The sequence below is a fragment of the Otolemur garnettii genome, unplaced genomic scaffold, assembly GCF_000181295.1.
Source record: "Otolemur garnettii isolate 467f Iridium unplaced genomic scaffold, OtoGar3 scaffold00274, whole genome shotgun sequence".
Lineage (NCBI taxonomy): Eukaryota > Metazoa > Chordata > Mammalia > Primates > Galagidae > Otolemur > Otolemur garnettii.
Window position 1 is genome coordinate 823,480 of NW_003852669.1, and position 12,930 is coordinate 836,409.

At 37.0% G+C, this 12,930-nt stretch overlaps 1 long non-coding RNA gene across 1 annotated transcript in view; it reads left to right on the plus strand.

Moving 5' to 3' along the window:
* The window catches only part of LOC111722531, a 17,055-nt gene that overhangs the window by 2,180 nt on the left and 1,945 nt on the right, over positions 1–12,930 (plus strand). The window contains exon 3 of the long non-coding RNA XR_002771313.1: positions 12,271–12,371. This is a non-coding gene — a long non-coding RNA (uncharacterized LOC111722531). The remainder of the gene's footprint in view (positions 1–12,270; positions 12,372–12,930) is intronic.

The window sequence follows — 12,930 nt, forward strand, 5'->3', positions numbered from 1 at the left end:
CCCCAAAGAAGGCCAAAATATGTAAAAAATCTCATTAATGAGAACTTAATTCTGCTAACTCATGCTAGGAATAGTGTTCCATTCTACTTGAAAAAATAATTTATTAACTCACATAGTTATTATCTTTTAGTAGGTTTTTAATCTGTTTAAATGATCATTTGAATCATCTAAAATATATTTTTGGGGGGGAGGAAGGAAACGCATCATGCTTTGGGTTTTTTTTTTTTAATAAAATTACATCAAAGATGTAATGCAAAAGAAAGTTTGTTAGTTAAAATAGTGTTGGTAACACAGAGTTAATTTTGATTATTTGTTTGTTTATGCATCCTTTAGTGGATCCTAACTTGTCTTGGGTGTGGTATAGTACCTGGGCTAAAGAACATGGTTCAGCTTTCTACATTGAAGGGATTAAGGCTGCTCCTTGGTTTCCATCCCAGTAGCCTGAGTAATGTTCCCTGGAAGAGTATATACTACTGCCTGGTTATAGGGGAGGAAACGTTGGAGAACTGTAATTGATGCTCTTTGGGTGGTTATGATTCCTCCTCCCCAACCATCCTCGGTTCTAGGGGGAGACTCCTGCAGTTGCTGGTCCGAGGTGCTTTCAGTTTTAACTTTTTATGACAAATTTAAGATAGAAGGGATTTTTTTTTTTTTGTCTTAGTAAGTACCAGACTCTTTTTTGGTCTGTGAGAAACTATCTAAATTGATGTTTATAAAATTTTACATAATACTTTTTTGGTTTACTAGGAAATGGCCATCCATCCTTCATGAGAAAGGATAAGAAAGGATGCCAAACATTTAATGACAAATAAAACCCAAAGTAACAGATTCCAGACAGAAAATTCTAAGTGGATAAGAGCCAAAAATGCCTCATTGTAAACTCAGTATCCACTTACACTCTTACCAACAGTATAACCATTTCACAAGAGCTTTAAATTCCTCTTTTTAAGAAAAACTGTCTAGAACAAGGGCCAGCAAACTTTCTCTTAAAGAGCCAGATAGTAAATGTTTTAGGTGTTGCAGGCCAAGTCAAGATTGAAGGCCTTATGTAGGGATCTGTATAACTATTAAAATGTAACCATTAAAAATATAAAAACCATTCTTATCTTCTGCACCAGACCAAAACAAATAAACAAACCAGACAAACTAAGCTAGATTTGATCCATAGCCTGTCATTTGCTGAGCTCTGATCTAGACCATGACAAATGTGGAAAAGCAAATGAGACCCCTGAATCTATTTCAAAGCCTATTTCATTCCTTTTCCTTTCAATGTTTGATGGTTCTTTAAAAAAGGAAGCCGTGACTAAGTACCAATTTAGAAAATCCATAAAGTTAGTTGCTATACATATTAGAAAGACACCTAAGACTTGATTTAACCATCTATTATTCTTCCATCATTCCTGTCTAAAGTAATTATTGCATAAGATTACTGGGTTCAATTTTAGAACTTCTAACCTCACTGAAACATAGGAATTCTAAGGATGGATTAAAAAACTGAAAAATCTATGATGATTAAGTCTATTAAAAACAAATAAAACCAATGATTTTTTGCCTAGCATTGAGCAGGCCAAGAACAAATTAAGAATAATTTTAAATTATAAAGTAAAGCAGCCAGGAATTCAATTGGCCTTTCTCTATTTACTAAAAGAGCTGAGGTACATAGTTGAATCAAAATCTTGATATGATAGATATGTATTTGATAATAATTTAATGATGCGTGTATGAGCTAGTTTTTCTAGAAGGCTGTCAATCATCTTCCCCATGTAAAGAATAAAGACTTTGTTAGTAGGTTTAATCTGATTTACTTACAATGGGGTAGCATACTTTTTCATGCATTGCTTCATTTTTCCTTCATTCTTTGTTAAGCTTATCTTTAACAGGTATAAGTCTAGTGTTTTAGGCACTGAAGATAGAAAAGCCATCTTGCCTTCACAAAAATCGAAAGATTTCAAGATATTTTTAGTCTCACTATTTTGCTTCACTATTCATCTTCTCTCCTCTCATTCTAATATGGAAATATTTTGACTGTTTGATAGCATGTATTTCCAGTTTTGAAATGAATGTGTCTATTTGAACTTGCTAATCACAAATTAAACATTATGGTTCAAATAAGCAAATGTGTGGCTGCAAACTAGTTACATGATACTCCAAGTTGCTGAAATTTTCCAAGGCTTAATTGCATAGGAAAAAAAAAAAGATACCTTATAGGGTTGATGGAATATATTGAATAATATCGGAAAAGTGCTTAACACAGTTTTTGAAAAATAAATGCTTATAGATACATTTTGCGATAGATTCAGAGTTTTTTTAAAAACTTTTTTCTGTCCCAGCTCACCTGAAAGATTTGAATCTCTCCTTTAAATAAAAGCTCATTGTCAGTTTACACACTATCAGCCTCAGTGTTCAGTAGCACTCTAGGATAAGTGATAACTTCATCATCACATTTCATAATTCTTTCTCTTTTATGCATTCTATGCAACTGGTACCAATACTTTAAATTTGAAGTATCCCTCTGTCTTGTCTCTCCTATCCTTCCATCCAAGATTTTATCACCTTCCCTTGGAAAGGAGAGGTCTAACAGACCCCTTAACTAGGTCTTCTTTGACTGACTTGTCTTATCCCTCTTCATCCTGTGACTAGGGGACAAATCTCATTGTCTTTCTGCTGTTTCTCCACCGAAGTTCTTCTTTGGAATCAGTCTTACATTATGTTCTTCTAACTACTTTCTGGCCTCCCATGCTTATTTGTTGTTTGAAAATGCAACATATTCTGTTAATATTCCTTTTATCAAAATAAATGAAAATGAACAAGAGTGTGCCACCACGTTTTGCCATGGTTCAATCCTATTTCCAGATTTTTGAAGCTATGAATTAAATTTCTATACTTTTCTGTACCCCTGCTTAAGTAGACAGGGACAGAAAGTATGTTTATGTAAGTTTTAAAATATTAACAGTACGTTAGAAAGATCTTTAAACTTTCTGAAGTCCTCTTCTCTGTGTCATTTCACCTGACTGCTACAAAATTCATTTTAAATAGGAGAGGACTTTCTAGTTCATTGAGAAAATAATAATGAAGCTGAGTTTCCAAAAGGTTAAAGAGTTATCCTACAGAATTACCTTGAGGAAGCTAAAGTATCAGAACTCTAGCTCTACTCTTTTGGTGCCAAGTTTAATGCTCTTTTAAGGTAAAATCATTCAGTAGGAGCTAATGTACTGTATGTACAAAAATGAAACCATCTTTGTTTTCTTACCCTGAAACTTCATGAGTACAAACAAACAAATTAATATACAAACTAAAGAAAGGCAAACCAGATCATTGTTAGGATCAAGACTTCCTGTAGAGAGACTGGCCAGGTAGCCTGAGAGATAGAGGAGGAAGGCAGAGTATGTTAATTGATAAGCTCCCTAATGTTTGAAGTTACTGTTGCAGGTGGAACTAGAAACCCAAGTGCAAATGCTTTCAGGTACCTGTTAGTAAGCTCTTTGCATAGGGCTCTCCCTGAACTTGGCCCATGTCTGTGAGCTGCAGGGCACCTAAGTGAGAAGGTGGCTCATAGCCTTATTTCTAGCTTTTTGTATTTTCAGAGTTTTTTTTTCTTTCTTTCTTTCTTTTTTTTTTTTTTTTTTTTGGCATGCTACAATTTTTGAGAATTAAAAGAAAATCATAGAAGTGTGTCATTTAGTTTGTGTGTCAGAAGGATTGTTGCGTATTACACTGAGCACCAGCAAAGACATCAGATAATCTATCTTCATTCTGCTAATACTACCTATTCTTGGATCTAATTATGACAAATATTAACTAAACATTGTTGCTGCTTGAAAAAAAACGATGTCCTTTACTCTCACCTTTCTCCAGAAAGGAGAAAGGGATTCTAGCAAATGTTTCTCTTTAATGTGCTGGAAGGTGATAGTTATGGGTTGATATTGAACAGACATCAGCAGGAAAGGACTTAAGGAAATGAACTCTATAAAGGAAATCTAACTGGCCCGATTCAGAGGGTGACAACTGAGATGTGAGTACTTGTGGCTTTTCCCATCTTTCCTTTGCCTCTTAATCCATTAAAGAGGAAAGTGGGGGAAATTCTCTTTATTGTATGTATCTAGCAAAATGAAACATCTTTTTCTATATCAAGAAACAGTGAGCTTCAAGAGATTTTTCTTCCAGGTAAAAGGTCAGCATTCTGAAGTACTAATTTCACTTCATTTATTCTTTGTTACTGTGGCTTTGGTTCGATTGCATATTCTGTTCTATTTGCCATTTGTTGTTGAATTATGAAATAGTAAATTGCTGCTTTATTAAAATCCTTTGTAGTCAAACTCCCAGTCACTGAAATGTAGTGACCTTTTTGTCTACACCTTGTCTTTTGCCGCAGCCTTCCAGCCTCCTGGGCCAATGTTCAGTTCCTCCGCTGTTCTGAGCTTTTAAATATGTCAGGAGAACACCTGTGCTTGGAAAGGGCCATCTTGAGATGTCAAAACAGTTGTTATTTCTTGGAAGCATCTTCTCCCACATTCAAACCTATGCTCTTTCTTCATAGGCCTGTACGTGCAAGAGTTTGTAATTCTGTATTTGCACTGTTTGAGTGTCTGCCCTGTTTTAAGACCAGGGGTCCGCAAACTTTTTAAACAGGGGGCCAGTTCACTGTCCCTCAGACCATTGGAGGGCTGGACTGTGGGCCCTGGGATGAGTCGGCTGCTAAGCAGGACAGGCAGCAGTGGCAAAAACACCCAGTGGGCCAGATAAATGTCCTAGGCAGCCTGCGTGTGGCCCACAGGCCATAGTTTGAGGACGCCTGCTAGTCAGTATTCAAGCGTTCTCTCTCTCCATCTTTCTTTCTCTCCCCTATACATTTGTCTATGTGTGTTTGTATGTAACACTTTACCAGTCTCTCTCTACATATAAAATATATATGTGTATTAAGATATACATGAATTATCTTTCACACTTTTAATTTCTAAATAATAAAGTGTACCTAAATTTATTACAGGTATTTTTTCCAACAACTAGATTTTATGATGTCAGAATGATGACATCTTCAACCTCTATTTAATAAAATACAATTTTTTTGAAATAGACATTTTATTTTTTTCCCATCTTTACTTAGATAGAATTGATAAGTAAAAACTATGTATGTTTAAGGTGTACAACTTAATGTTTTGATGAATGTATACTTTGTGAAATAATCACTGTAATTGAACAAATTAATATATTCATTACTTCACATAGTTCCCTCCTTTTGTGTGTCTGTGGAGAGAAACTTAAGATTTACCAGCTTGGCAAATTTCAAGTCTATATGACAATATGTAATTGTTCATAGTCACATTGCCATAAAAAATAAACCTTCCTTCTGTCAGCAGAGGCAGAAGACATATCAGCGTAGCATTTCCTTTTGGAAAGATTGGAGATCTTTTATGTTGTCTCATGTCACAAGTGGATAGAAGAGAAGATTAAGAACTCAGTTGTTGGATTGCCAGTTTCATATATTAAAAGCAAGTTGCTGGATTGGATTCAGGACTTCATCCAGTCCTTTAGCAAGTTTGTAAAAGGCAGTGATGTGTGGCACTGTTCAAAGTCAGTGCCATAGCTGGGCACAGTGGCTCACGCCTGTAATCGGAGAACTTTGGGAGCCCGAGGTGGGTGGATTGCCTGAGCTCAGGAGTTCAAGACCAGCCTGAGCAAGAGTGAGACCCTGTCTCTAAAAAATAGCTGGGAATTGTGGTGGGTGCCCGTAGTCCTAGCTACTTGGGAGGCTGAGGCAAGAGGATCACTTGAGCTCAAGAGTTTGAGGTTGCTGTAGGCTATGACACCATGGCACTCTACCCAGGGCCACAAAGTGAGACTCTGTCTCAAAAAAACAAACAAAAAAAGTCAGTGTCATACACAGTAGATAAATGTTTGTAATGCTGAAATCAAATTTGAAAACCAGGTGAGAATGATGATAGTGCCATGCTATTGTGAATGTCACATGTCACATGTATGAATCCTTACCATGTGGCCCTGTAGTCACAGTACTGAGTGCATTATCTCACCTAATCCTCAGAACCACCACAGAAAGTAGATGCCTTCATTATCTTTATTCTGCAGATAGGAAAGTGGAGGCATGACGACTTTATAAGAGCCTACCTCAAACCCCATCAGCTGTTTATTGTTAGAGCAGGGATTTGGACAGAGATAGACTTATAATTCTCATATTACGTGTTTTCCCCTAAAGAAAAGGACCTACAAACTTCTTTCTAAAGACAACTACTTTAGCAAGAGTGTGGCCATGATAAGTGTGTATAGTCCTACCTGCTTTTGTTTTCTATAATATTTCTATAATAATTCTATAAATTACTATAATATGTTTAAGGTGATGGTACAGTTCTTCACCAACGAGCACATCTGCGAGAGAAAATCAGAGTCTCCAAAATTTGAGCAACTTACTTATTTTGAAAAGAGCTGTGACCTGATGAGCTCCTTAGGCAGAGTTATCAATGAAGTGCACCCACAAATGTCTGAGTAAATTCACTTCTCTATAAAGCTACTGAAAACCACTCATTTGAAACGTTTGTGAATGTGTTTTCACAATTGGGAAAATGACTCTTAAGGGTCTTCCTTGCTAGGCTGGTCACAGTCAGAAAGAAAAGTGCCATTATATATCAAGAGTGATGTTGCTTTGCCTAAAACTAAGTTGTGGGTGTCACTCATGAGAGCATTTACTGTGACTGTTTACAGTAACGATTCACTTGCATCTGTGAACATGTTGACCTAAAAGGAATGACCTTTCCCTTTCCAAGCAGAAAACTGTCACAAGATTTGAACAGCTTGGCTCTTCCCGTGACAGCTCCCTCAAACTATAACTCTTTCCTTTCAGGGGTTCATACATACTGAGAAGCTTTAGAGTGGGATGTTGAAAATTCAGAGGCAATTCATGCTTCACAGCCACTTAGACAAAAACAACATGAAGTTTTAAATTTTTGCATCTCACAACAGGTATTACCCGTGAGATTAATTTTAATAATTGTTGGACACAACGCAGCAGTCATGACACCCTTGCAGCTCACTGCAATGGACCATCCTAGGATTCATTGTGAAGATGAAATCTGAATATTGTTTTATTCATTTGGCATGGTCTCTGGCAACGTTGTTTACAGGATCAGGGCCTGCTTGGAGCTGTCATTGATCAGATTGATTGCCTGATGTTTATTGACTTTTTCTGCCTAAGACCAGATCTCGCTTTGAGATGGCATTTTCAAGATGCTTGTATTCAGGCTTTCCCATTAGGAATGCTCATTTTCATACCTCCATGGGAAACTTCTTTACCTGAAACTAATTGTAGTATAATACACTGGAAAAGTGTACCATAGCAGGAGCTCAGTACAATAGCAGGAGCTCAGTCAGAATATGAATTCAATGTTTGTATATTCACATATTGTAATCAAGGAATGCCTCAAGTATGGAGTTAAAAGAGATCTTGCCTGGACATTTTAGCCAAATTGTATACCTAATTATGAAAAAACAAATTATGCAAAATATTTGTAATTTTGTAAACAAACTACTGACTTTTGTCAGTAATATTTGATTGCTTGTTTTTTAGTGGGGGGTTGGAAATGTTTGGCATATATGTGTCATTAACTTATACATTTTAAAGTATGCACATATTTAAAAGCTCACGTTCAGTTCCAGCCACTTGGGTTAGACACCAGTAGTGAAATAAAAATTTAAAATATTGCAACCCATAAAACACCACCATAATGAAAACACCTGCCACCTTTCTGTGGGAAGCTAACTAGTATAGGTAAAGTATCTGTTTAAATGCCAACAAATAATGATCTCTAAGAGTAAGTAGGAAATTAATATTAATTGCTATTGGGAAAATATTTCATTTATGCACACTCAACTTTTAAACAGTTACTGTGGCTACAAATACACAGAATACAATTATGTCTTATTCTACTTCCAGGTGAGAATTTGAACTTTAATTTTAAAGCTCTTAGGGGAGATAGAACTCCTTTGTTTTTGGCAATTTCAACTTGTAAATTCTGTCAACTACTCAGCAAAATAGGTACACATTTAGTTTCATTATTTGACACTGAATGAAAACTCCGAAGATCTTACTGTCCTTCCTCCCTTCTCGTCTTCCCTTTGCCATTCTTACTCCTCTTTCCTCTCTTTCTTCATCTCCTTCGACTTCGATGACTCTTACCAAACAGATGCATTTCGCATTAAGTACGTGAGCGGCACTATTCTAAGCTCTTTGCGTAGATTAATTCTGCTGACCTGAGCAATGACCCGAGGTAAGTACAGCTGTTGCTCCGTTTCTGCAGATGTGGCGATGAAACACCAAGAGGTGAATTTGCCCAAAGTTAGTGCAACTACGTATGGTATTAGCTTAGTTGTTTATTTTGTATACTGTGTAAGGAAAAACTTTGAATTCATGATGTAGATGAAACTAAGTGAAGTTTCTTTTTTACATAGGTTTACCTGTTAGCCAAAGTGCCTTTTTACCCTTATCTAACCTCTCTACCGATTTATTACTGCCCATTGGCCTCTTGCATAACCCAAGCAGAATCAGCGAGTATGCAGGTAAAAATAACTGGAAATACTGCAAGTGATACTGTTTAGACATAGTGGAAGACTATTTGTTAGGAATTAGACAGGGGCTTTCAAAATAGTAAGAATAATAATGATAATGACATAAAGAAGAAGAAACAGCATGTAACACCAACTAGGGTACAGGATGACAGAGTTCTGTAGGATGTTGTTTGATAGCTGAGCACACCTTAACCTAATTTACCTATGACCTCGTGTGGTATTTTTGTCTTCTGAAAATAATCGAAAAAATAAAAATATGTCCATGTCCGACGTCTTTAACGTTGAGGGAAAATTCTTATCTATGATTCTCAGAGAAACCTGTGGTTTTCCCCATATGTAAATTAGGCGTCATTTAAATAATAGGGAGATTACACAATTGCTTTGTGTAATAAAACAATTTAAACAAAGTTGATGCTCAAAAATAACTCAGAAAGGATGAGCGAGCCTAGAAAATTTAGTCAGTGTTCATGGCTGAATTTGGATAAGTTCAACCTTAATACACTCAGCAGAGCACAAAAACAAATCTTAAATTGTTAGAAAACACTGAAGGGTTTGTGATACTCAATTAATCCCCCCCCCGCCCCGGAAAGAGGAAGAAGATGGAGAGCGGAGGACAAAAAGAAGGGAAATGGTCCGAGAAAGGGTAGGTGTAAGGTGGTCAAATAATCATGGACACATTTTTCCACAAAAATTAATTTTACACTTTATTACATGCACACATTTAATTAAAATTATTTATATTTTATTAGACTACCCTAAATTAGAAGCTCCAAAATTTTAATCTTCAGGCTCGTGTTGTTTCATAATAAAACATTAGTGGCAAAATGACAAAAATTAGGATCTCAATATCCTTCAAACCACATTTCATTCCCAGGAATTTATTCTATTTTTACATGAAAATATAATTAGCTACAAAGATATGTATCACAACATTGTTTCATACATGTGACAAAAGGTAAAAGTAATCTAACCATTGACCAGAATTTCTATAATCTATCCAAGGGAATTGTATGCAGTCATGTATAGAAGTATATTCGTTGACATGAAAAAGATATTCATCAATTATTAAACAAGGAGGTTTTAAAGCAGTGTGTTTTCCATACAAGATATTTATGCGTGAATGGCTAGAAGATAATATTAGCAGTGGTCATTTCAGGATGGTGCAGGGAGATTTTTCTTTTCAATTTTATCTTTCCTCCCTTTTGTATTGTTTTACAACTAGAAATGAGAATGCATAAGTTATATAATAGCCTTGACCAAAGGATGAGACAGTGTTTAATTTCTGGGTATCTCATCCATAATTTCTGGATATTGTTGGCATTAACAAGACTTGAGATCTTTAAAGAGCTTTTCCTTTTGTGTTTCATAGCTAAATGTTTGAGAAAAGGGAGAAGAATTTCACATTTGTATGTAGTCCTATAACTGTTTGTGTATGTAGACATGGGAACACTAGTAAGCGTTAGTTTAATGAATAATGCTTTCACTGCTTAAAACATGGTTTTGCAATTCTTACCACTTAACAGTTGGGGAAGGTGAGTTACACTGTTGCTCCAGTCTGAGAAAAGGGAGACTGATGCTTGTGTACTTCATTGGTTGGGACAGGGTTATTCAGCTAATAAACTCAGGACTCTAAAATCAGATCTCTGTGCGTAACCTAACTCATAATGTTTTTGTTTTACATTTTTACATGCACTGTTACACACAAGTTCAGACAATTAAGTTTGTGAACTCATTCTGGAAACCATATTACATACCTCTTTGCTGAATATCACTATGGTCACCAGATGGCCAAAGGGACTACATGGAAGGTGGCTATAGTGATATTCATCAGTGAGGTATGTAGTACTTTCTCTAGGATGAGCTCATGAACTTAATTGTCCAACCTCATGTAATTGAAGGCAGATAAATGGCGTGCTCCGAAGAACACAGAGTGTTTTTAAAAAACATGCTAAGATGGTGGCCTAAGACATGCCACCATTGGGAATTTTGCCCTTGAGCAGACACTGGGACAGCCATGGGCAGCAGCTGTGATAAACAGCACCACTTCTAAAGGAGAGAAAGTGACTGGCCTGCGCTGACAATATTTGAGGAGTTATTTGAGCCACTGTGTTGAAAGTTTATCTAATTATAATGGCTGGTTCCTCTTGGATCCTCCTGGAAACATTCAGGGATTTAGATGAGTTGGCCTGAAAGCCGGAGGTTCACATCCAAGGTCCACGTGTTTTTGTGAATTTAACATTGGCAACAATATCTGGAACTTAGTTCTCATCTACAACTGGCAGTGTTTTGAACAATGTCCACCCATTTAGACACTTGTTTGAGAGAAGTAATCCAAATCCTATCAAAATAAGTATATTCATATCATCATGACAACTGTTAAAAATGATAACTATAATTTCTGTGCACTAATATGGGTTTATTTTGTGCCACTGTGTTTAATGAGCTAAGGATATATTTGAAGATTTTATCAGCCCAGTTGGCATCTCAAAGTTAATCTATTTGAAGACATCCCAAACTTATTATGTTTAAAACCTAATTCATCTTGGTCCTAACCCCCAGTTCACCTCCGACATTCCTTCCCAGTTAGTTACTGGCGACAGCATACATCCATTTGCTCAGACATAAAACCTCGGTGGGATCCTTGAGTGACACTCTCAAGTGTTGCCCTTGAGTTGCTCTCCATCAGCAAATCCTGTTGCCTTTACCTACAGAGCGTACCCTCCACTGCTTCCACTCTCAATCAAGCCACCTGAATGTTGGCAGAAGCCTCCTAACTGGTTTTCCCACTCTGTCCTATATCCCTTTCCTGCATTCACAATGCAAACGACTCCCTTTAACCTACGTCAGCTCATATCACTGCTCGGATCACATGCACCCAAACCCTTCCCCTCTTTTCACATAGATGCCAATCATCCCAATGTCCAACCAGACTTCCTATTAGCTCTCCAGACCGTTCCCTTCCATCTACTCTGCCCTCTCTGCTGTTCCAGGCACACTGCCCTCTGTGTTTCTCCTCAGCCCCAGGTGCATCTCTGCCTTCCCCTTTGTGCTGTTCCTTGCTCTGCACAGAGCACATGTTATGAGATCGTGCCTGGCTACTTAAGGCCATGAGCATCTTCAGGCTTTACTCGAATGCCAGCTTCTCAGTGAGGCCCTCCTGGTGGTTGTACCTGAGTGCCCCACCCCCTACTCTTCCTTATTTTCTCCAAACCACTTTTACTACTATACATAACTTATGAGTGTCATGCCTTGCTAGTCTCTCTTCTTACAGTGTATGTGTTCAAGAAGTCAGAATCTTTGTTTCACTAAAGAGTGTACTAGTGGCTAGAACTGGGACACTGCCGGCACATGTAGGGACTCAACATGTATTTGATGAATATTTAGTAAACCAAAGTTATTTAATTGGTGGCACTTAAGATCATATATTGAATTGAGCATTAAAGTACTATATAGAAATGTGAGTTATGCTAAAATATACTTAAATATATCATTTTAATTTAGGGAGAGAGTGTGACATAATTTCCACTAATCACTAGACTTCTAGGTACCTGATGGTCATTTAAACAAATTTGCCAAAAGAAATCCTTTTTCAGATATTAAAAAAACATTACTTATACGTCATACAACCATTAAAGCTACAGTAGCTATTTTTTAAATGTTAACTCTTCCCTCCTGTCTCTTGTTTTCATTTTTCAGAAAAGAGGCCCAGTTAGATGAAGAAGGACAATTTCTGGTCAGAATAATATATGATGATTCCAAAACGTATGATTTGGTTGCTGCTGCAAGCAAAGTCCTCAGTAAGTTGGATGTAATGTTCCTTCCTTGGCTAAGTTACCTGCAGAAGCCCAAAGGATCGTGTGACTCAAGATCACAATGTATGGTTATGCAAGTTGCGCACTGCACAACTCTGGTGGGGTGGACATTCATATGCGATGTTAGGCTCGAGCTCTGCTGAGTTCTATTTTTTTCATTATAAGCTCTTTGAAGAATAGAAACGAAAGAACCATGCTCTCTGCCCCTTCCCACAGAGGGCAATGTATTGGGAATAGAAAAAAGTTATTGATACTTAACATAACAGCCTCAGTTATGATGTGAACAATATGTAAATTACATAAGTGTAACAGGTGTTATCCCCAAATCTTTTTGGTAATAAGTAGTGATAAAAGAAACAGGAAACTAACCACCGTCCCAAGATCTTGCTGAAGAAGGCAACCTTTAAAAAACTTCATGGAGGCTCGGCGCCTATAGCTCAACTGGCTAAGGCGCCAGCCATGTACATCTAAGGTGGCAGGTTCGAATCCCCAGCCTGGACCCGCCAAACAACAACGACAGCTGCAACCAAAAAAAAAAAAAAAA